At 37.0% G+C, this 22,850-nt stretch overlaps 1 pseudogene; it reads right to left on the reverse strand.

Moving 5' to 3' along the window:
• Positions 1-13,880: 13,880 nt before the first annotated feature.
• LOC125341330 lies at positions 13,881-22,485 on the reverse strand (annotated as a pseudogene).
• Positions 22,486-22,850: the final 365 nt, after the last annotated feature.

Raw genomic sequence — 22,850 nt, forward strand, 5'->3', positions numbered from 1 at the left:
TTCAGATTTATGTCAAAAATGTTTCCAGACAACCAATTCAAGGAGGCCTCATGAGGACAGTTCTCCCATGTTACACAGTCAGATTCAGAATCTGAGGAATTAAAAGAGAGAAACCACAGTCTAGCAAGGAAAACGTCTTCTGGGTATTTGGAAGGGCTAACTGCCTTGACAAATCTGTGAATCCAGAAACCTCTGGGTGATGGTGAGTAAAATGAGAGGTATGGCAATGAACCTAGCATGAAATATTTCCTCCTCATTGTCAGATCCCACTGTGAGTTCAATATACAAACTTTGCCTTTCATTAAAAGTTCCTCAACATATATCATTAAATATAGTAGGGTTTTATTATCACCATATATGATGAGAACATTTGCTGACTAATTATTAATCTGGTTATTTAATATATATCTGATTAATCTGACTAATCTGATTTTTAATGTATATGACAAAGCTCGGTTATGGAAAGCTAGCTCATAGGCTACACAAACTCTGTTCTTGGCCATCTCTTCTTTCAATTCAGGAATAATCCACAAGCCATCCTCATTTTTCAAGGTTAACAGTCCCACACAGTTCCATTGGAAGTGAAGCAGTAAGGTGACCATGGCAGTAGCTATCCATGTGTCCTTTGGGGCCATCTGATAGAGACCAGGGAACTTGTTATGGTCACTCAGGCCATCATCAGAAAGCCCAAAGGTAAGCTACAGGGAACGAAAATTGGACAGTTCATCATTGAGAAGATTTAAAACCATCACAATCTCAGTCATTATGTATATTAAATAACCATTAGAAGAAGGTGGAAGGTAGGTTTTCCTTTCATCTTCTTTTTATTAAATAGTAGTTTTTAACCAATCTATTCTCTACTTCTCTGTCCTGTTCCATATCCCTTGAATATCTACCCCCTCAGACAATATATGCCTCAACTTTCTCATGTTAATTTTTAGAGTATTAATTGATCAGAGAGGTTACATCATGAAATTCTACCCCTATGTGTACCATAGTTTAATGGGACTGATCATATACATACATGTATGTATATATGGATATGTGTGTTCCATATTTATCTCATATTCATATTTTAGAACTAGCATTCACATAGAAGAGAATGTATTCAACATACTAACTTGCACAGGAGTGTGCACATGTTTGCAAGTCTAGGGCCACAAACTCAGGGACTCATGCATTTCATATCTTTCTCCCTCAGGGCTATCACTCTAGCACTTGAACCACATATCACTTCCTGCTTTTTTCTGATTAGTTAGAGATAAGTTCCTTGAGTTGCTGGGATTACAGGTAGAGACAGAAATACCCAGCTTAAACTTTACATTTTAAAATCAACTTCCATTTCCTGATTTTTTAAAGAAAATTATTGACATCACCTGACATACCCTAAACAATCTGTTTATATGCTCTCACATTTCCTCCCTTTTCCATACCAAGAGGAATATAGATATTGCATTATCTTTGAAAAGTCAGTCTTTGTATCACAAAATTTGATAGGCTCAAAAATCCTGTCTCATCCTATCATTCTAACACCTGAAATGGCATCAAATTAGACAGCTTTTAATATCCACCACCATTCCCATCCTTACCAGTGGAAATTGTAGAAGTCAAGCAGTGTCCCAATAAGAGCAGGTATTATTCCTGATGGTCCTGTCAGCACTGCTATAGACTTACTGTCTCTCTTACAATGGTAATTTGGACTTTTGTACTTCCCAAAGAAGCAAACAAAGGGATTTTTAAATGGTGTCCAAATTCCAAATTCAGCATCATAGACATCAAATCTCAGAGTCCAGTTATGTAAAAGTTCAGAGTTTTTGTTGATCTCTTCAATAGCAAAAGCCAAGGCCAAAAATAACTGATAGTTCTTGAAGTTAAATCTGCATAAGAAGTACAGAAATTCAATAGGAATATTTCAAGGCTTATGACTTTGATAGATTGTATGCTTGCTTCTCTGCCAATGAGTATGATAAAACATCACTCCCAATTGGGATGGAAAGTTAATGTAGTTTCTTGTGATTACATATAGGATTAGGTAAGAGTGTGAAGGGATTTTTGTCCTGAATGAGATTCGCTAACTTAGTTTAATTAATCAGAGAGAGAGAGAGAGAGAGAGAGAGAGAGCTTGCCTTATCCCCACGACCACTGCATCACACTTATTTCATTAAAGACAGATTAGATTTTCATGAGATCCTAAATATTCTGTTACCTTTATCCTGGGGGAACCTATCTCCACTTGTGTGAAAAAATCTTGTGTTTCAGCCATCCAGTTGATAAAAAGGCATCCCAGACAACTAAGAAATCTTCCATTTACGAGCATCTTTGAGAAGCAAAGGGTCATTTGAGGAAATATCTATAGTAATCTCTGCTCACAGACAATTCACAGGTAACAGTTCTTCCTGCAGTATCAATCAGAATAAGAGCTGAAATATTGGGTAAGGAAATTGTGGGAGAATAATTTCTCTGATCAGTGGGAGACTAAGCCTCAGCACAGAAATTCCAATGCCTTATTAGCAAACTAATAGGCCCATGGGGAAACATCTCCATTAAGAGTCTCCTGTGTTTGTTGACCTATGGAAGCCACTTTTTCATGAGACTCTCCACCCCTGTATAGAGCCTCCCTGGGGAGACTTGTTTGCCCAGCTGCTCCTGTAAAAGCTTGTTACAGTAAATAAAGAAGTCATTGATCTAAGATAATTAGTCTTGAAGAAATAGTAGCTAGGTGATAGAGTTCTGTCTTGTCGGGTTTGATCCTTTATTGTGGTAGCAACACCCTTTGTAGTAGTGACACCCTTTTTTGTAGTGACATCCCTTGCAGTAGCAACATCTGCAACTTTTGCATTGATATGGAAATCTTTCTGTATTAATTTTACTCTTCAAGTTGTGAATGGATTTCTAACCCTATATAAACCCTGGCCATCCGAAAATAAAGTGTACATTGGTCCACTCACCACTGCATCCCCCGTGTCCTGACTAAGGTTGCATTTACCCAGGTTCAACAACCAGCATCTGGATCCACGGACCTGATATTTGATCCATAGGAGATTGTGGAAATGTGTTTGAGCTCTTGAGTGGAGGTGAGAGATATTTGGATTCACTGGAGATAGGGGATCTCTGGTGCTTCTAATAGATAAAATATTATGGGGTTATGGGACAAGCTAAATCTCCTTTTTCTAATCTTATCCATCATGTACTGAAATGTAACGGAGCTATGGTATCGCGTTCACAAATAGATGAGTGCATGCAGGTGGTAGTGGAGTATAATCCTTGGTTCCTGGAGGATGGTACTTATACTTAGAAGTCTGGGAATGAGTCAAGAATAACATGGAAAAGGCATATCAGTGTGGTGACAAGGTTCCAGTTACATTTTAGTCTGTTTGGGCATTAACGCGTGCAGCTCTGAGTATGATGTCTCCTGATGCTATCATAACATCAGCTGCTGAGCTAGAAACTGACACAGAGAAAGCAATGAATACCTATAATCTGCCAGAGGAGGCAGAAACTCAAATTGGACAGTAACTAAAAGAGATGGCTACACCTGAACAATCTCCTGTCAGTCTGTTAAAGAAAAAATAACATCACATAAGCCTTTGACCTCTACATATGCTCCTTCAGAGAATGATGCTAATTTAGGTATCTCAGCAGTGCATTTGGAGCACTACAGATGCTCTGGAGATCTGCAAGGGGCCGTCAGGAAGGTGAAAGTAAAAACAAAAGATTGCCACTACGGGGCCAGCTTTTACTTTTCTTATTCTGATTTCTATGGTACTGTTTCTCTCTCTTGCTATCGAACTTTTTCTGTCATTCAACCCCCTCCAAATGGAGGTGTACCTCAGCCTCCTCATTATGAATATATTGACCTGATTCACTTAACTTAGGACAGCTGTAATACAGGGCCGACTCATGGCTCCATCTCAATGAATGAGGCTTCACCATTATCTTTTCCTTACACCTGGGCACTAGGAGGGGAGCCGCCACTCCCCGTTTCCGTCCATCAGCTTGGAATTGGGGAAGGACTAGTGAATTTTCTTTTATCTCTCAAGAGAATTTGTACTGCAATTGCACTTTTAATTTGCGCCAGCGTTACACATGTTTCATGCATATGTTTCCTGTGTCTTTGTCCTTGTCTGATTAGTTATGCTTTGTGTAGACTGCTATATTGGGAAAGTAGGCCTCTGGTGAGTAGCCTTGTCAGGCTGATTGCCAGGGGATGGAAATCTCTATGGGGGAGGATCCCCCTGAGAATTTTCAGGGCCCTATGGGGTTTCCATCACTCTGGCTGGCAGCTTTTGGACACTGCACATGCCATCCAAGGCATAAAGCCTCTATTGCTATGTCCTGTTTTGTCTTGACCAGTTTTGTCTTTGAGGTTGGTACCAGTTTTAAATATAAACTTTTGTTTCCCATGTTTCTGTTGTCCATTTACATTTCTATGGGGAAAATATCAGAGTCTACAATGTGCTATGTCACCTTCTGCAAGAAGGCAGTTGAAAAAGTGCAGGTTGCTAAGAGCCAGCTTCAAAGAGCCGGATAATCTTAGCCTGAGAGTAATTCAAAACTGTAAAATGCCCCTAGCTAAAATTGGGCTAAACACTAGAGTCAAGTGCTGGGTGGGCTCACTTATACTCCAGGGGCCCCCAACCCAGTTATCTTCAGCTAAAAACCATTTAGTATGCTAAAATGTCCTGTTAAAACTAGCAGGCCCTGGTGAATGAGACTAAAAAATGCTGAAATCATTCATTAAAGGTTTTGTCTTAAGTTTTGATCATTGCAAGAGTAAGATTGGCAAAAAATACCTCTTGCCACTAAAAATATGTATGGCCGATACTTGTTTTGAGCACTTTAAGTTCTTTTACATAAATACTTGTATATGTGAATGTATGTATGTGTGTGCTCCTGCATGCGTATGTGGGTGTGAATGTGTTCAAGACTGAAATTGTATGATGCAAAAATGGGTTAGTTTAACTTTAAATTTCAAAAGGTCATCAAGTTTGGGCATTACCAAAAATTTTAAAGGATTATAACTTTATTTTCAAAAGGAACTATAGTTAAAAATCTCTTTATTTCATGGTTAAAAAAAACAAATAGATAAATAAGAACCTAGCATGGGCCTGTGAGCCTATCCTCAGGAGTGAGGGGTAAACTGACAAAGGTGCAGCTTAGCCAGTCCACGTGGTTGCACAGCCAAAGGGGGCATCCATTCATGGTGGAAGAAGGCAAGCTGGCGCCAAGGCAATTCATCACGCTCTAAGGAGTAAGATGGAGATAGGCCCATTCAATAGGACAGGCCAATGGAGGCCTTTCTTTTGTTTCTTTTGTTTCTTTTGTTTTCAGGTGAACATTGGAAACCTGGTGGTAAAAATAAATGATTTGACTGATACTTCTAAAACTGTCCCTTAGGATGGATTAAAATTCGAATATCTTAAAGAAGAGTTAAAAGTTTATTTACCTGTAATAATTTAATTTCTGTACAGTTTTACAATTTGGATGCATTACAAAGGCAAAGATGCTACGTCTGGAATCTCATGTTTATAATTCTGGGGTACACTGCTAAATGTACTCGTGTTACTGTTGTTTGGGGTATCAGTTTAATGAATCAGGTACTAAATTTTATCAGTGTAAACTGTGGTGGAATAGTAAGACTATCTTAAGTTACATATAATCAGGTAAATATTTTAAAGTACATAAACTACTGGAGATAGAAGTACACAACTCTCATTAACTCTCTCTCTCTCTCTCTCTCTCTCTCTCTCTATATATATATATATATATATATATATATATATATATATATTAAAATGGCTCTTTTAAAACAGGCAGCCAGGAGGCAATATGCCCCATGCGCATCAAGTTTTCCATGCAAATAAAGGCTGAGGTGAAGGGGTGAAAGCCTCTACTTTAAAAGGCTTTAGAATGCCTTTCTAGATAGGAAATTTGGAAGTGAAAACAAGCAGCCTGAAACAATGGGTGATACCCAGGCTCCAGATTTCTTCAAATACATCCAGGCTTGGTAAAAGATTTGAGAGATCAAAAATTGATCTCTAGATATGATATTTGAAAAACAGATCTGTCCTACATGGTTATTTTAAGTTAGATATGGGAAAATTATGGCTACCAAGATGATTGTTTAATTGCTACGCCAGTTTCCCTTGCAGGTTTTCAATAACATGATTTATTATTTGCTGCACCTGATAAAAATATTGTTTCTGAATTGTTGCAAATTTTGCCTTTGCACTTGCAACAGTATGGTTTAATAATTGCCCCTGATAAAATTCATTTAAACAGAAGATCCATTTAAGTATCTAGGATATTTAGTTAGAAGACAAGCAGTTACCCCCCAATTAATGTAGAGTTGGACTGAAGAATTAAACACTTAATGATTTTCAAACGTTACTGGGAGATATTAACTGATTCCTACCTATGCTTTACATAATCTATTCCCCAACTCTTCAAGGAGATTTGGCTTTAAATAATACATCTAAAAATGATTGGTTTTATTATTATACTGATCTGAAAGTTGCGTACAAATCAGGAGGCAAGACACATACTTCATTATCATCCCTATACCTAAACAACAATTCGAATTTGCATTACAAACCTCTGATATCCTTCCTTTGGCCTTGAATGGCTTTACTTGAGAAATTTTATACCATTTACCTTCTAGCCCTTTATGGCAATTCTTTCAAAAACAAATTTATATTATTGATAATATTTTACTTTCTGAGCCCATTCTAAACGCTCCAAATGTGTTTGTAGATGTTACTAAATATAACAAATGTACATTTTGGATAAAAGATAAATATCTAGTTTTTCTTACTCCTTAGCAATTGGCACAACAACATGTTACAGGCTGTTATATATACTTTACAGAATTTCTTAATACCTTTTAATTTAATCACGGGCTCTGCCTATTCAGCACATGTATTATGCAATATATATTCTGCTAATGTTTCCCAAATAAAACCCTCACTAGATTCACTATTTAAACAGTTACAAAGCCTATTCCACCAAAGACAGCACACCTTGTATGTAGTTCACATTCATGCTCATTCTAATTTGCCAGGTCCTATGGCATATGGTAATTCTCAAGTAGATGCTTTAGTCTCTTTTGCTCCTGCAAAAGAAAACCAAAATAATGCTATCTTTAAAATTTCATAATATCTTATATAAATTAAATATAATTCTCAAGGTCAAGGTGTAGTAAAACAAGCTCAAAATAATAAAAAGGGGGAATATAGATAGTACTGAGGGGTACAAGACTTATATGAAAAGTCTTTATGATATAGCCCAAGCTGTTATTGAGGAAGCAATATTTGTTCTTAATTTATTTGTTCTTATTTTTTTTTAATGCCTTTAGGAGATATAATGGCCAGAGCACATCACCACTTCTTAGCCCCTCCTTTGTTAAACAAGCCACAGGCTGTCTGGACTTGATTGAGTGTGGAGCTAGATTGTGTTCCAGGGGAGATAATAACCCAGGGGTGAGGGTATGCTTATGTTTCTACAGAAGACAGCCCATCTTTCTAGCACCTGCTCCAGTGGATCCAGCAACAAACATCCTCTGTGCATCAAGAACAGGGTGAGACATTCTCATCCAAGTGATAAGGCCATTCAAATGGACAGGTGTGCACTGATAACCTGTTGGGGATAATTCAGAGGTAATGTATTGGGCCTACATTTCTAACCCTCCTTTAATGTGTCCATATTTATGGACGGAAGCTCCTGTCCCTGATTCTACACCTATTCCTGTTTTATTTTTTTCCACCTTATGGGTGTGGTATTCCAGTCTTTCCTATGGAAGAAGGATGATCTTTTAACTTGTCTTTCTATCAGTTCCCCCTGCCAGTCAGGAAAACACTTTTACAAAGTAGAATGTTAAAAGGCTACAGTGCTGTAGCCACAAGAAAAACTGTACATAATTATTAAAAGTTAATGTAGGCATTGTTGTCAGCCTGAAAAAGTTACAGAAGATGGATGATCTTTGCCCATCAGCTCCTTTAATGATTGAGGGATTATAGTTATTTTTAAAAGATGAGGCAGAATAAACCAGAGGAATAGAAAGCAGTGCTAACAAGTGTACAAGAGTGGAGACTGCACTTGTGAGAGATGGCTAAAGGCCAAACCTTCTATGTTGGCCTAGAAAATCCTAGCCTTATTAAAAATTTCTGAGTACAAAAAACTATTGCCCTGGCAAAATTAAACAAGGGCCATTGATTGTCTAAAGCTGGTTTGAAATTCAGTGGGGCACCAGCTTGCAAAAGCCACTGTACTTAAAAAGCAATCAGGAAAAGAGTAGATTTTGCCCAAGTCAGGCTTTATAACCTAGCTTCTTTAACCAGTCTATGCAGAAAGTTGCAGGTGCCCAGCAGGAGGTGTGACATTCTATTGGAGCCACTGGAAGACACTGCTGCCTGCTGCCACCAGGGTCCCTGCTCATCCTATTTGGATTAAGATAGAGGACAGCCTGACAGTCATCTGGAAGAATCTACATCTTCACCCTGTGCACCCCTACCGTGTTAAGATAGGATCGTGATTCTGACCCAGTGCCACTCACTTTGAGTGCGTGTTCGCATGCATCGTCCCTAGGCTGAAGGACCTGTACAAGGACTAGTAATGTGATTTTTCAAGCAGCTTTTGAAGAGGAGTCGTTGTGCAATTGGACTGATTATCGCAGGACTCGTCGGACTGATTGCCATTGCTACTACCGCAGTGATATCCGGAGCCACATTGGGACAATCTGTACAAACTCATGACTTTATGGTGTATTGACACCAGAATTTCCACAATTTATGACAACATCAGCTGGAAGTAAATGCCGACCTTCAAGATGAGATAGAAGCTGTCAAAGGAGGAGTGTTCTGGCTTGGACAGAATTATCTGGCTTTGCAGCAATGATTGTTTTAGACCTGTGATTAGAATTTTAGTCTCTGAATGTGAATGGAATAATATACAAATGCTTATAGATGGAGCCATAGTAAATGGTTCTTTAAGTGAGCCAAGTTTATACCAGGAGGTTTTAGAAACTTTTCAAAAGAAATTACCAAATGCCTCTTCTATTGATGAGATTGCCCAGGGACTAGCCCAGACCTTAGAAGGATTAGACCCCAGGGAATGGTGGCAAAGTATTACACGTAGTGTTTGAAGTGCTTCTATTGCCTTAATACTTATGTGTTTTTACTTTAGGATACTGTTCAAATATAGCAGTAATGAAGCATTTTGCTAAGAATAGATCTTCTGATATTTTACTCACTGCCTTTAAGCTTACTAGAGAAGCAGCTGTAGAAAAGTAATAAATAAAGGGGAAATTGTTGGAGAATAATTTCTCTGACCACTGGGAGACTTACCCTCCGCACAGAAATTCTGATGCCTTATTAGCAAACTAATAGGCCTATGGGGAAACATCTCCATTAAGAGTCTGCTGTGTTTGTTGGCCTATGGAAGCCACTGTATCATGAGACCCTCTCGCCCTGTATAGAGCCTCCCTGGGGAGACATGTTTGCCCAGTTGCTCCAGTGAAAGTTTTTTACAGTAAATACAGAAGTCATTGATCTAAGATAATTAGTCTTGAGGAAATAGTAGCTAGGTGACAGAGTTCTGTCTTGACTGGTTTGATCCTTTTTTTGTGGTAGCAACACCCTTTGTAGTAGCAATACCCTTTGTAGTAGCGACATCACTTGCAGTAGTGACATCCGCAACTTTTGTATTGATATGGACATCTTTCTGTATTAATTTTACTCTTCAAGTTGTGAATGGATTTCTAACCCTATATAAACCCTGGCACTCCTAAAATAAAGTGTGCATTGGTTCCCTCGCCTCTGCATCCCCCGTGTCCTGACTACGGTTACAGTTACCAGGGTCCATCAGGAAATCATATCCTTATTTATGTAGCAAAAGCAAAGACATACTTCAGAAGTTAAGGATAAAGAATAAAAGGAAGAAGACATTCTCAGACAAGCATAGTAAAAAGATATATTTCCACCAGGATTATTCTACAAGAAATACTACAGTAAGTCTTTTAGTCCAAAGGACTATTATAAGAAGGTATAATACTTACAAGTAAGAGTAACTTAGCATTTGCACAGAGTCCCACCAACTAAGCTACAATTAGACATAGATATACACTAAGCAAGAAGATAATTAACTGATTGCTTAGCACATTGGAATTATAAACCCCAAATCTCTAAAACCTCTCTGCAATAAACCAGGCAGATCCCCTCTGTTGGCAGCTACTACTGCAAGGTACTCTTTTTACACCAGCACTTGAAAAAGAGTCCAAATGATAAAGGCAGACACTTGCTCTTGCAATAAGTATCAAATAGGCTGCTAGAATTTCTTGAAGTTCCTTACAGCAATTTTTTCTTTTTCTTTTTTTTTTTGCCATTTATTAGTGAGACCCTCTGCTACAGAACAAATAGCTTACTGTAACCTATTTTAAGCCTCTGAATTGACTCTTTCTGTGACATGCTCCCGTGCTAAAGACATCCTGCAGCAGCACCTATTCTCAAAGCACTGGTGATTTGCACTGTGGTGGGTACCAACATTCCTTTGTGTCATCATGTCAGCATCTTCCACACAGTCTCCTCTAAAGGCAGATCCAAAGCCTTCAACACCTTCAGCTCCCATGTGGTTGCTGTTTCCCTGTTCTTTGGAATGGGATCACTTGTGTATTCAATACAACTTCTCCTGGGTCAATGAATTAAAGAACAGGGTCTCTCCTTGCTTTATACCACTGTAATTCCCTTGATTAACCTTTTTAATCTACATTTTCAGGAACATGATGTCAATGTGATGTTGAGGAAAACATTGATTTGGAAATAATTTTTATCAGGAAGTATCTCCCTGTGTATGTGGTTACAGAGATGAAGTTTATCTTTGGTTGTCATAGTTGAATTGGAAATATGATTGTTTCTTATTATGGTGATGATGACTTGAATATCCTATAAGATATTTTGTAATTTTAATCAGTACTATGCTTTATTTCACCATATATATATGTGTGTGTGTGTGTGTGTGTGTGTTTTATTTTAAATGTTAATAATAAATGTAAGGTTTTTTTTCCTTTTTTATTTTCATTTTAGATTTTTATTGTGAAGTAAAATGATATTTGCTGTCTACAATCAAATACCTTCTGGATTAAATTGTTTCTTACATAGGCTTGTTCTTTTTTTCTCATTTCTTATTTCCATTTGGAAAAGCATATACAATTTATCTCTACTCTTTGTTTTTCAACGTCCAATGTAAAAGAATTGACTACATTTAACAGCATACACACATATGTGTGAATGCTTAGTTATATATTTCTACACATTTTCACTAAAGATTGGCAGAATATCACTAGAGCCACAGAGCTCCACTTCTCACATTTTGGTGCTTAATGAGAGAAACAGTGTGCAATGAACTTCCCTACTTGAACTAGCTTTAAACTGTGATTCTAGGATCACAGTCTCCCGAGTAGCTGTGATTAAAGATGTAAGTCACCTACAATGGGTTAACTTTAGCTTTGTAATGAAATTTCCAAGATTGTTATAGTATTTTTATTTCTTGTCTTCTGAAATACTTTATTTTATCTCACTAAATATGAAACGTGCAAAATATACTATTGCTAAGTATCAATTGTACTTTTTCTAGCTAATATGCAAATATCTCTTTGATTGGCTTTATAACCTCTCTGTACATTACTTTGACAATAAATAAATCGATTTAAATTAAAAGAAAAGCTAAAAAATATTCTTTCTGTTGTAAAAGTGATGGTCTGTTGATTTCAAACAGTTGAAACATGATTCACTCAAGTAGTATGGAGTTTTTTAAAACAAAAACCTTGAAGTGTTTTCAGATGTTTTTAAATCATAGCGTAAGATTAGAAGACAAAAGGAGCCTAGCAATATATTAAATATATGCATCTATGTTTAAATATATTAAATAATATTTTATAAAATTAAATAATATGTTAACAGCCAATACATATGAGGTCTCTAATGCTCCATGAAACTATAGAATTTAAGAGCAGTATTTCAATCTCAATTTGTATTTGTTTTATGGAGGTATGTAATTGCTTTACTGCCATAAAACTTTTTATAAAATCAGTATCCTATAATGGCCATGCACAAGTAACTTGGGGGAGAATAGATAGAACCAAAGGTGAAGACTCATTTTTGGAGAACTAGTATAAGAAACAAAACCCATTTTAGTGAATAAAATAATGAGTGGCCATTGCAATTCTAGTAGGAGTTTAGAAAGAAAAGGTGGAAATTTTCAAGCACAAAACTATGTGTATTTGTGAATAGAAAGACTCTAGAACCCTTATTGGGATCACAAGGGTTCATGGGCTATCCCACCATGGGATAAGGCTTATTTTGTGTAGTATTAAATAACTATTCAGAGAGCAAGATAGCCTGGGAATAATTAAAGTAAGACTATATTCTGAGGTCTTCTAAGTTATTTCTCTTATAGATCTTTAGATGGTAGATCCTATTATCACAGATGAAATATTAAGGAGAATTTGAAAGAAACACTCAGTGTGTGATCTTAGATTGTGCCAATACATTTTATAGAAGACTGTGATATTACCTATGTTTTGAGCAAACAAGAAATGATTACAACACTGTGCCTTTCCCACAAAATAAGTTTGAGCAAATTGCCTAACATATGCTTCCTATTCCTTTTAGGAAAAATTGAGGTGACCCATTTTTTGGGTCACAGTACTGTATTTGTTGAATTCATTGTTCATGAGATATTCTCATACACTGCTGATCAAATAGCTAGGGGTTTGCTACTATCAGAGAAGCGGGGAGACTCTGTGGTCTATGTAACAATCCTTAATCATGAAAAACTTATGGAAAAGGCCAGTTAATATTTCACTGGTTCTAATCATAGTTTCTAATGCATTTATCTCAGATACAGAATAAAAAAATCCAATAAGTAATTTTAAGAACACAATTTCTATGAATATTATTCATGCTTCATGAGAAAACCATTAAAATATTTTACTGTAGTTATATTTAGTACATTATCCCCTGCTACTTTGTGATTCCCACACTGAAAAAATACTATTTATTCAAAATTTTGAGTCTTAAAAGTTCCTTTCAGTCTTTATTTAGGTATTTGTACTTACTAACATTACAAAACAAGCAAGATAACCAGAGAAAATCATATTAAGTGAAGTAAGCCAGACCAAAAGAAACACAGGCTCCATGGTTCCCCTCATTTGTAACAATTAGTATATGTCCAGGATTGTCCTAATAGAGGATCACAATAGATCAATAGCTACTTACATAGGACCATATAAAATGTTGATAATCAAAATGAACTCCACGATATGGAAACAAGAGCTCTTGTTATTGTTTTTTTATGTGCAGTATATCTTTCTTTCTTCTTCCTTTTCACCCTTTGATTAATCCCTTGTAATCACTGTTTTTGAATCTGTTAACCCTGTGTCTTATATAGATACATTTATCTGACTTAAGGAAGGGAAATAACATGGTGAAAGAAAGGACAAAGGGTGAACTGATGCAACAGCGATATGCACAAAATCATAGGTTTGAAATGAACTTTATAATTTGGGGAAGGAGGAGTCAGAGAGGAGAGAAAGTGGGAGAAAAATGAGGGAAGGGGTAACAATGTTCAATGAGAAATCTACTCATGGGGGCTGGGATTGAGGCTTAGTGCTAGAGTACATGCCTACATGCATGAAGCCCTGGGTTTGATTCCTCAGTACCACATAAACAGAAAAAGCCAGACTCCGTACTGTGGCTCAAGTGGTAGAGTGCTAGCCTTGAGCTAAAGAACGACTAGAAGGAGATACGTTTACATTGAAAATATGCTAACTGAAGCAAAGAATAGCTGAATGCTATTCTTTTCAAAGCATAGAGCCATGGGATTTCTGGTCAACTGATTGTCTTGAAGAGGGATTTTCCTAGAGCAGCTTTAACATCTGTGTTTCTCAAGCTGTTGATTAAAGGGTTCTTCATAGGAACCACAATGGTGTAAATCACAGAGGAGATATTCCTCTTATCCAGAGACCCAGGAGTGGAAAGTTTGAGATACATAAATGCACAGGATCTGAAAAACAAAGATACAGCAGTTACATGGGAGCTGGAGGCAGTAAAGGTTTGAATCTATCCTTAGTAGATTTTGTCTTGAGGATGCTGAAAACAATGAATGCATAAGAGATAAAGATGTTAGTACAGGGCAAAATGATGTCTTTGGTCCCTTCACTGAGAACCTCTATCTCAGTGGCATAGGTACTGGTGCAGAAGAGCTTGAGCATTACCATAATACCACAGAAAAAGTGATTGATGGCATTTGGATCACAGAAGGTCAGACTTAAGACAAATCCTGTTTCAAGCAGGGAATCAGTGAACCCCACAAAGCATGAAACAAGTAAAAGGTAGGAACACACTTTAGGGGTCATGGCAGTATTGTAGAGAAGTGGGTTGCAGATGGCCACATAGCAGTCATAAGCCATTGCTGGCAGCATGTAGCATTCAGTAATGACAAAGAAAACAAAAAGTATAGCTGGGTCATACATCCTGCATAAGAAATGACACCTTTTTCAGAACAAAGTTCATCAACATTTTGGGGATAATCGCAGTAGAATAGCAAAGGTCTACGAGAGACAAATTAAAGAGGAAAAAGTACATGGGTGTATGAAGGTGTGAATTCAGTGTAATTAAAATTATTAAAAGCACATTTCCCACGGTAGTGACTAAATATATTATTAGGAACATGATGAACAGGGGGATCTGCAATTCAGACCTGTCTGTTACACCCACCAGAATAAATTCAGTTACAAGTGGATCATTTACAAGACATATTTTTCTAGATCATTCTTCTGTAAGAGAATATGTGGACACATAAACAAGTGAAATAAGAAGACCTTTAGATGTTCTTAAAAAATAGCCATCCACAAATACTAGGTCCATTCTGTGAATGTCTGGAACTCATTCACCCAGTGCATAAATCCTGTGTTTAATTCTGTTTTATATTGTAATATCAAGCAACTCAGTGTTTTTCTTATTGTAGCCTTAAACATAATATAGTTTAAATCATCACCCACAGTCGACACAGCGAAGCTTGGCATTTTCATATGACATTTTCTCATTATCTCCTCATTGCTTTAACCCTCTCTTCAGTAGTCAAAGTAGAGACAGAAATCACAGCAATCATTTGCTAAACTCCGAGAGTGACCATAATCTGTGGTGTTGTATGTATAAAAGTTGCTTCTAAGCGATTCTTAGAAGGCTAATTAGGTGTCCCATGTCACAGTAAAATATGCAACTGTAGACGAATGCTACTTGTGTCTGCAGAGAGAGATCTGGTTAAAACCCTGTACTCCTTGCATTTTCTGACTGTGAACTCTCATAATTTTTTTTTCTCATAAGACTCTTTTACCTGTTTTACTTGAACATTACCATTACATCAATTGTATTTATGGTTCTCTGAATTTTTTTTTTTTTTTTTTTTTTGGCCAGTCCTGGGCCTTGGACTCAGGGCCCGAGCACCGTCCCTGGCTTCTTCCCGCTCAAGGCTAGCACTCTGCCACTTGAGCCACAGCGCCGCTTCTGGCCGTTTTCTGTATATGTGGTGCTGGGGAATCGAACCCAGGGCCTCGTGTATCCGAGGCAGGCACTCTTGCCACTAGGCTATATCCCCAGCCCCTTCTCTGAATTTTTGCAAAAAAATTAAAAAAAAAATAGGACATGAAACACAGACCAAAAGTCATGACAATGATAAAGCAAACACTTCATGATTTCTCCTAGATGTATTAGCTTCAAAAATATCATTCACCAAAGAAAAGAATAGATTGTTACCATAAACAGTGAGAGAGAAAAATCTGGTTATTTAATTTTGGCCAAGACATAAAAGGGTTCAATTTTTACACACAATTATTTAACATAACTAATAAACACCTGTTAACCATAATGACCAATATCACATCTTATAATTGGAAATTGAGGAAGGTCCATTTTAAGTTTATCTTCTCACTATATGTGTGCTTACATATTAAAAACACAGGAGTAGGCCTACAAGAGATGTACATATTCATTAGATATTGTATTAGATCATTTTGAACTATTATTTTGGGAAAAAATGACAAGTTGTATGACTTATATATATTATCTCTAATGTTAATTATATCTCAAGTTGGTAAATAGACAGATTATTTCTTAATATAAATAAATTTTTAAAACTTACCCTCTTTGGAAGGGAAAACTTTGTTCCTACTTATAATGGTGATTTACCTCTGTGGTCCTGGCTTATAAGACAGAACCTGAATCTCAGGTTTTCTTCTTCATATTCAAAGATGAGGCTGCATGAACATAAGTATTCATCTATCTGAGCTACTGGTCAGAATTTCTCATGAAAAAGTGTAGGTATCTAAACAAATATGGGAAACAAACAGCTTTGCAATAAAAAAAATTGCAACCTATGGGCGACTAGAATGTTAACATGAGTTTAAAGACAATGAAATTTAGAAGATGACTCAATCTCATGTCAGTGAAACAACTAGATTTACTAAGACCATAAGGCTATTGCATTTACTCAGTAATATATAATGCGTCTTTTGTGCACTAGGGAATCATTATTATGCTGAAATACTACATTCTCTTTAGGGATTGTACAACCTTTGTATTGGATCAATTATTGCATCTCCCTATCATTTTGGTCTCTTAAGGGACATTTTTTTTTTAGCTCTTTAACTCTTTGTTTCCCTATTATCAATAGGAATGGTGACAACTAGATTCCCTGACTTATACTTAATCATTTTCAACTTCACATATACTTATTTCACATGTTTTTTAACTGGAGACATGTCTGAAATCAATTTCATTGGTTTGTATCACTTCTAAAGCTTTATATAACACTAAATGCATCCTGAGTATTTTATCCAATCTGTAAATGTTATAAGAGTAAAGCCAGAAAATTTGCAAGTCCTATTAAGAAAGAATGAGGGTTATGGACTTAGGGGATCTATTCTGTGTTTAAATATTTTCCTGCATTTCATGACTCCAATGTTTTGGATATACAATGTAGAATCTCTGTGTGTCCTTATTTTTGTAAATAGGATGGTAGAAATAATATTTCATCCTTCAACTCAAATGTTTTTTAATAAAAAATTAAGAATGATGCTTCAAATACTGTAATGTATATGGGAAATAGGCTAATGTCAGGTACTCCATGTGGAATAGAATATGGGGCTGTTAGAACCATTAATATACTTTTTTAGTCTAAAAAAAGAAGGTAAAATACAATATCTAGGAATATTTTAGTTACTGCTGCATGACACAAAATAAACAAAACTAGTAGAGTGTAAAATGTGTGCACTGAGGGGTTGGGAATATGACCTAGTGGTAAAGTGCTCACCTCATATATATGAATACCTGGGTTCGATTCCCCAGCACCACATATATAGATAAATCCAGAAGAGGTGCCATGGCTCAAGTGGTAGAGTGCTAGTCTTGAGCAAAAAGAAGCCAAGGACAGTGCTCAGGCATTAGTTTAAGCTCCAGGACTGGCAAAAAAAAAAACACCAAAAAAAAAAAAACACCACAAAAAAAAACTGTGTACAGAGAGAAAAATTAGTTAATGCAACACCTAAACCTTCTCTATATTGGTTTCAGAGACTTTCCTACCTATATCCTGGAATATTTGGACTTCTAAACTTGTAAAGAAGCTAATATATTTCAAGTTCCTAGGGGTATATCTCAAAATTCGAGGAATTCATGGTAAGCATAATAAACAAAACAATGGAAACTAAATAATGCTGCTCTATCACTTTACTTGTAATATCTACATAAGTGATGAATAGTATACTGAGTGTCATGGTCAGTGGGAATGAAAAACCAGGTGCTGTATTCCAAAAGGTAAAAATATGTAATTGTCAAAAATGCTTAAGCTTAGTATTTATAATAGAACATTTGTTATCAATAGTCAAAAATACTTTCATATTTGATCAGAATTTGCCAACAGGATGCATTTTAAAAATAATCTTATAGGGGCTGGGGATATGGCCTAGTGGCAAGAGTGCTTGCCTCGTATACATGAGGCCCTGGGTTCGATTCCCTAGCACCACATATACGGAAAATGGCCAGAAGTGGCGCTGTGGCTTAAGTGGCAGAGTGCTAGCCTTGAGCAAGAAGAAGCCAGGGACAGTGCTCAGGCCCTGAGTCCAAGCCCTGGACTGGCCAAAAAAAAAAAAAAATCTTATAAATACAGACATATCCAAAAAACACATAGAAGATATGTTTGTAGAGCTGATTGAAATGTTAATTAGCTTAATTGTTGGTTCACTTCAGAATGTATGATCCACATTACTAACTCAAACACTATGTTTTATCCTCATATACATGATTTTTCCTGTCAAAGCTATATTAAATGTGCTGTTATGTTAAAAGCAAGACATTAATCTTGGCTTTGAAATAGACTCTCCTTTAAAGAAAATAAAAATCTAGGTGCTTCTTTGTCATGGAGATTTATTCCTGTGTCTGAAAGATAAATTAATGCTAGAATCTAAGACTTCAATCCCTCTGGTTTCAAAAAGGAGCAGCCTATCCCTAATGTTGTAGACTCCCTGGAAGTTATTTCTGAGCTATTGACCGTGGTTTGCAGTTATAACTCCTTATTCTCTAAAGAAGCAATGAAAGATGAACAGTCCTTATTTTTGTCACAATTGCCATCTGATGAGACACTTTAACATCTTATGGCTTTAATTATACACAACTTCTTGCTGCAAGGAGAGTACATGCATGTTTGGCTTAATCCACCCTGCTCCCCCAGGGTGTGTGTGTGTGTGTGTGTGTGTGTGTGTGTGTGTGTGTGTGTGTGTGTGACTGTGTGTCATTGACATGGGGGGGACTTCCTGACCCGCAGTTTCTCAAAGATTGAAGCTATTGTGATCTTCTAGGACTATTCTAATTATTACCAATGAGCGAAACCATAGAGTCTTTGTTTCTTTGGGTCTGACCTCGCTTCACTTACTATCTTTTCCAAGTCTTTCCACTTCCTTAGGAATGGGAATTAGGGAGGAGGGAAGGTGGGAGAAAAATAAGGGAGGAGGTAACCAGTTTGGCAAGAAATGTACTCACTACCTTATGTATGTAACTATAACCCATCTGTACATTATCTTGACAATAATTATTTTAATAATTAAACTGCCAAAAATACTAGGACAAACACACCCAAACTCCCTGCTCTTTAACTATAAGCAGAGAATGACACTACTCAGGATCAATATTTTCTCCTGCACAGAGTTTTCCTCAAGGCAGCTTTAATATCTGTCATCCTCAAGGTGTAGATTGAAGGATTCATCCAAGGAAACTGTGTTGATATAAAAAGACATCATTCATTGAAATAGCAGAGATGGTTTTGAGGCTTTGGGACCTGCCCTCACAGAAGTTGATATGGCAGATTCTGGAGAGGATGAAACCTTAGTAAATAAGGATTGTGATATTGTGACACTGTGTACAAGGATGCTGATGCCAATCATAATGAAAACCTCCAGTTCGTTGACAGCTATACCACAGAGGAGAGCTCCAATGAAGGGAGATGTCCCACAAGTAGTGGTTGATGGTGATTGCCTCACAGAAGACCACTCTCAGAAGGGGCCATATCACTAGAAAATCCCATTAAGAAGAAACCAAGTCTAAGATAGCAACACAGTTTAGGGGACATAGCACTGTTATACAGAAATAGATTACAGATGTCCATATAGTAATCAGAGGCCATTGCTGTCATCACATAACACTCACATATACTAAAAATAAGGTTGAAAAGTAAAGCTGGCTCATGTATACTCTGTAAGAGATAGTATTCTAGCCTAGAATAGATATTCTGTCCCCTGCCTGGCCATCAACATAAGCTCTTGTAGATGAAGACTTCATCTCTGAGAAAGGAAAGAAACTTACTGTTCATGTCAGAACTGCTGTGTTCTCCTAAGTAAAACATAGATCTCTGATTTCACTTTCCATGTGGTGTTGGAAAATTAGATTGTAATGGGTATGGGATGCAGTGTGCTACCTCTTACATATCCCCATTGAGACCACTTGCTACAACCAACGTGACAATGGAATTTATTTCTGCTGACACAGGAGAGAAGTATGGGAATACACTATAGGAAATACACTGTATTCACTTACTTTTTCATAAATTATAAGTACACTAATTTGCATGCTTCAGACTTTTTTCTGAGCTAGAAGAGAAAGAAAAATTATGCTTGGCTTGATGAAGACAGTAAGGAGATTAGTCACTAATATGATCCACTCACCTCTGCCCCTGAAGTTTTTTTCTATACAAATAGATTCAGGTTTGTTTCCAAGCAAGGACGTACTAACAAGGATGATTAAATTTGCTCTGTCTTAATTACAGAAAACTTTTACCAAAATATTACCTGTATGATTAGAGGAAATTGTAATTACATTAATTATATTTTCATCTTTATAAACAGCACAGGCGTCTAACATGCATGCCCAGGAGACTATAAATCCCTATTGGGAAGTTCACAGCTATTACCATAGAGTAGGAAGTAAACACAGATACCAAGAAGAGCTCTTTGGGGGCCTTTCTAATTAGGACTAAAAGAATTAGAAGTCTTAAACAAATTCCATGTGATGGATGATTTTGTAACTCTAGCATCAAGTCTAGAAGTTTTATTATTCTCCAGTTGGACAATCTATTATTCAAAGTTTGATTTCTATTTCCTCGTTTCTCTCAGGCACCTTAGTTGTCAGAGTTACAGGATGACATTTTTGCCACTCAGTGGGGAAGATTCTGTAACTGTATGTGGTCAGCACTAACAGCTCCAAAGCCTGTTCATCCTATAGGACAAAGGCAGGTGAGATTCATAGAGAGATCAGTACTGATTTCCTTGAGTTGTATACAGGTGAATTAATATTATCCCTATTACTTTTGGTCACTGTGGACAATGAAATGAATGGAAAATGAGAATTAGTCTATGGAATAATAATAATAAATAGTATGGAACTCTGCTGCCTCACTGTCTCCTCTTAAACTCAGTGCATTGCCTTCATCTTTCATTGGGTAGCGAGACCAAGAAAAATAGCTCCAAGTGACATGAGAGAAACGGGAGTGTCAGTGGAGGGGAAATTTATTCATTTCTTTATAGCATCTACGGAGAGAGTATTTGCATGTCATAAAAATACGGAAACATCAGTACAAATATCACCTATACTGACGTCGTTTCCTTTCACATCTCCATGTAAGATCTTTGAAAGAACATTCACCAACCTTGCTTCCTTTTCCATCTAACAAGAAAAACACATAGAAAAGTGTGTAAAAACATTAATGTTTATGATTAATTATAAATATTAAGCTACCACATCTCTCCTCCATACCTGTTATCATTTGGACAGATGTCACTGATTTGAGGAAATCCTTTTCTAGGAAGAATATCTGTATGATTTGCTGTTTTACAGAAATTTCCTGTTTTATTCTGATCATCAGAGGTGAATAGAGTAGTGAAAACATGAATAGAGATTAGAATTGAAGATATTTTGAGAGACACATTTCCACAGACTCAGTTCATCAGCAGGGAGATTTTTATTTTAGCCGCACAACTTCCTAAATCTCTATGGATGACAAGAATAAATGTTTTCCACAGTCACCTCATATAAAAATACAAAATGATAGAGTGATTAGAATGTTGGTAGGTAAGATAAGACTGGCCATTCAGACATAAACAAAAAGGGAAATACATGAATTGCACCACTCTTCCATTATTGAGATATTGAAGGTAGGGACTTGTGACCACTCTTAATGTATTACTCCATCATTTCAGATTTACAACGATGAGAATACTGGGTGGAAATGACTCCTTGATTGAGTTGATTCTTGCTGAATTAACAGATCAGCCAGAACTCCAACTACCCCTCTTTTACATATTTCTAATGATTTATATTGTCACCATAGTGGGTAATCTTGGCTTTATCACTCTTATTGTTCTAAATTTTCACCTCCATACTCCCATGTAATATTTCCTCTTCATCCTCTCCTTTATTGATCTCTGTTACTTTTCTGTTTTCACTCCCAAAATGTTGATGAAATTCATCTTAAAGAAGAAAGTTATTTCCTATATGGGGTCCATGTTTCAGCTCTATTTATTTCTCTTTTTTGTAATGTATAAATGCTACATGTTAACCTCAATGACCTGGTATTGAGACCTGAGCAGAGCAACACATCCCTTGGCAAGGGGAATCTTCATTCACACAGACGTGGGTACCACCACCCCTCAAGAATCCAGTCCTACTCCAGTGCTGCATATCCAACAGGAAGTTGGGGGAAATGTGAGACACCTACAAGTGTGGGGGAAATAAGGTTAACTCCCACACACATCCTGTCTGACATCAAGGATCAGTTGACATTGGGGATGGGAAAGAGACATCAGGATACGAGCACAGGGTGGATCCATCGCTTGAAAGATGAGTGGTGGTTGCTCACACTGGAAACTCCACCAATGGAAGTCTTTTGGGACATAGTCACCCACAGCTCACTAAATGCAGGACTTCACCTCTTCATAGAAGGGACATCCTTAATCAAGAACACAAACACACATCCATCCATGTCCCTGATGGGTAGGCACCATTTAGGAAATTCCATGCAAGACACATTAGTTTTTACCCAAACTATACTGCCTCTCTTGACCCCTGCAATGTGAGTGGCCTGGACATGTCATAGGTAGCAGACTGTTCCAAGGAAGTGATAGGAATATTAAGTCTTAGGCACCCTGAGGACCCGTGTGGGCACTCCAGGAGCACCATGGGAGAAGATGTTGGGACGCCTGGCATTTGTGTGAAAACATGGGAATCTGCAGGCATTAACTATCTCTGCTATGGAGCTGA

Source organism: Perognathus longimembris, chromosome 24, assembly GCF_023159225.1.
Source record: "Perognathus longimembris pacificus isolate PPM17 chromosome 24, ASM2315922v1, whole genome shotgun sequence".
Taxonomy (NCBI): Eukaryota; Metazoa; Chordata; class Mammalia; order Rodentia; family Heteromyidae; genus Perognathus; species Perognathus longimembris.